Source organism: Octopus bimaculoides, unplaced genomic scaffold (genome assembly GCF_001194135.2).
Source record: "Octopus bimaculoides isolate UCB-OBI-ISO-001 unplaced genomic scaffold, ASM119413v2 Scaffold_276110, whole genome shotgun sequence".
In the NCBI taxonomy this organism is placed as follows: domain Eukaryota; kingdom Metazoa; phylum Mollusca; class Cephalopoda; order Octopoda; family Octopodidae; genus Octopus; species Octopus bimaculoides.
In genome coordinates, this window is record NW_026381537.1 from 1 (window position 1) to 3,316 (window position 3,316).

Below are 3,316 nucleotides of genomic sequence, written 5' to 3' on the forward strand. Positions count from 1 at the left end.
ACCTATGTTTTTGACCAGTGGTTTTTATGAACTTTTGTAAGTTTGGTGAGTAGAGACGGAGCCTCTATCAAATATCTTTATTGTTATATCTATTTTTCTTCTAATTTTGCAGCTTCACATTCTGCTTCAGCTTCGTGTTCAGTAAACTGTGATTATTCACGTCCCTGCAGGTAAGAGCTGTTATTTCTTTCATTAACTTTTTAATTAATTAAATAGTTGAATTACTTTCTTTTCCTGGTTATTCTTTATTGAGTCTCCTCAATATGATTTCCATCGCTCATATATATCACTGTTGGTAATGCACTACATCCTCTAGTAATGTACTACATCTTTCTTCTATACACCCTCTTGGTCATACTACCATGAAAGAACAAAGGACTCAATTTTGTGGGTAACAAAGCAACCTCTCTAGAAAAATTGTTGATTTGAAGAGCATCCAGTCTCAGATACAATACCAAATTTAGAACCGACAAGTAAGCTGTCATCCCCAACCTGTCTAGGAGTGCAGCAACTCTAAATAAGAACTCAGATCCTGATGATCCTTCCAGCCTATGACAGCATGGAAAACAGACATAAAAGATGATGAGGATAGTGTGTGCATGTGTATGTGTTCACATACATGTTCATTTACATATCTACATACAGGTATGGCTGTGTAGTAAAGAAGGTTTAGGTTCACTCAGTTTTAGGTTCACTCCCACTGCATGAAATATTGGGAAAGAGTTTTCTACCATTGCTCTGGGCCAACCAAAGCCTTGTTAGTGAATTTGGTAGGCAGAAAGTGAAGGGCACCCATGTGTGTGTGCATGTGCCTTTGTTTTGACATATGACAGTTGTAAACAAATATCTTTGTCATACATTATTCTGTCATTCGCTTTCATTCTTTCATGAAGACATATCTGGCTAAGGAGAAATATTATTTCAATTAGAAACAGATGAAAATTGGTGATAGAAAGGGCATCCAATCACAGAAAATCGACTTCAGTCAATTCCACCTGACATGCGCAACCATAGAAAAGTGGATGTCAGAAAGCTTCTGCTGATAACCCCCCCCCCCCACACGCTGTAAGTATTTTTTTAATTTGTGCTGTTTTCTTTTCCAGTGATGTGTATTCATGCCTATCAGGATCTTGTTCAACTCTCACTGAGAAGGATTTGCCTGCTAAATGTAGTAAGTGACAATTTTTCATAAAATACATCATGACTTTTCTTAAACTAATATGCTACCATTCTCCGCTTCATATATGCTAGTAATAAAAAATTTAATAAAAATAATGAGAGTCTGCTATTTATACTGTTTTATTTAGAAAAAGTAAAATTAAAATACTGTTTAAAATCAAAGTTGTGTTGGAAGAATTCGACAGGGCATTACTATATTTTGTTTTTACATAGTGAGTGTAAGAAGATGAAAGTAAGTATCTTAAAATAGTACTCAGCAACATTACTGTAAAACTAAAAAGTAATGTGTCAGCTGTTGGCCTCAAATAAAAGATGTTCCATGACTAACAAATATGACTTTACTTTACTGTTGCTGTTCACTCATAGTATACCATGGCAAACTCCAGATCTACAACTTTGGTTATAAAGATCTTTGTTTAAAATATTTTTACAATAAATTAAACTCAGAATACTTCTGGTATCATTTTTAAGTTTTCTTAGCATTGAGTTACTGAGTGATTTCAGTAGTTGCAGTTTGGTACTCTGGACTTTTTTAAACATATCACAAGTTTTGAGACCATATGTTGTGAAACTTCATGATACAATAATAAAGTTTTTACAGTTAATCACAAATGTCTGTTTTCTTAATTGTTTCAGAATGCTATGTGAAATGCCGTGAAGAATTTAATAATCTTCGCATAAGAAAAGACAACTGCATGTAAATATTATTTCTTTACTTCTTTTCAAATAATGGTAATGGTAAAAAGCACTTCAGAGAATGGGGTGCAAAGTGGAAGTTAAACCAGATGTTAAAACCAGGTCTCTATATAAATTCCCTGAAACTTACCCACCATTCTATGACACAATGTTGTATTCAACTGACTCTCCTGTTTTTAATTTTAGTTTTGCTATCTTAGTAGAACTATATGTATATTTATGTGTATGTATTTACATGCATATAAATATGATTGTACTTGAATGAAATGTAGCACTGGTTCTATGAGATCCATGCTATTTCAAAAATTGATAACATTCTCTATATGATCATTGAAATTATTGTTATGATCACAATACTGTTAAGATGTGCATATGGCTATGATACAAAAGATAAAGACTTCTGGTGTTCTCTGATTCAAATGACATTGCCATTTACAGTACAAACTTCTGAAAAATCAGCCAGTCATGAAATTGATTTTGCATGTAGCAGTAAAAGTGAAAGAATTGCTACCACACTTCACATGGTGTTGCTGCTGTGCACACTATTATCCTTAATCACATCCAAACAAAGTTCTTTAACTAATTAATATAAAATCATTCACTGGTTGTCCAACTGCTAGCTCATAGTTTATCTTCTTCAGAACTGGCTGGCCTTGTACCACCTCTACTCAGGTACTTCTGACACATTCATCTCTCCTCTTCCTTTTGTATCATCTACATTGTGTCCAACACCCCTCCAGGCTCTTCACTAACCAATTATGCCCAGTCCTTCCTATCCACAATATTGTTGCTCCAGAATCTCCTCCCTGCTTTTCTCTTTCCTGTCTGTTAGTTTCATTATAATTGATACATGTCTTTTTCATCATCACTGAATAGTGATGTTTTAGGTAGGTGTCTTTCCAATGAGGGAGATATGTTGACAGATGTGTAGTGGAACTACCTATCGTCTCTAATACCTATCACCATTAGATACAAAACTGCTATCGCCATTCTTCTCATTTAAATATAAACAAACCCGAACGTAGCGGAAAACATTAACCTTGTCATCACGTGACTGATCAATATTCGAATCGGCAACTTCTTCGAACCGTTCCCGCCAGAACACAAACTGACCAATCACGGCCCCTAATAAGGTCACGTGATAGAGTAAAATTCTAGAGCCATCAGGAGCCGATAGTTTGTTATAAATAGCTTTAACTCGGTGGCCAAATTTGTCTCGGTCCAGTTTCTCTATAGAGACTGTTCCGTGTACCACACGACAGCAGCAGCAACAATTAGCCAGCGACCACTTCAACAGCTTCGTCCAGCCAACGATGACCACCGCCGTCGCCATATCAGCAACACGTTTCTACGACTACTACCAAGCAGCCTCAATCACCACCAGCATCAACACGACTTACTATGTACACCAAACCAAACCTCCGCGGCACATCTCTCTCTT

The 3,316-nt window shown here is 36.0% G+C and overlaps 1 long non-coding RNA gene across 1 annotated transcript; it reads left to right on the plus strand.

Annotated features, from left to right (window-relative positions):
- The first annotated feature begins 102 nt into the window (after positions 1 to 102).
- Positions 103 to 1,954, plus strand: LOC106883212 (uncharacterized). The gene is made up of 3 exons (XR_001411095.2): positions 103 to 170; positions 1,104 to 1,171; positions 1,816 to 1,954. It is a non-coding gene; the product is annotated as an uncharacterized LOC106883212 (long non-coding RNA).
- Positions 1,955 to 3,316: the final 1,362 nt, after the last annotated feature.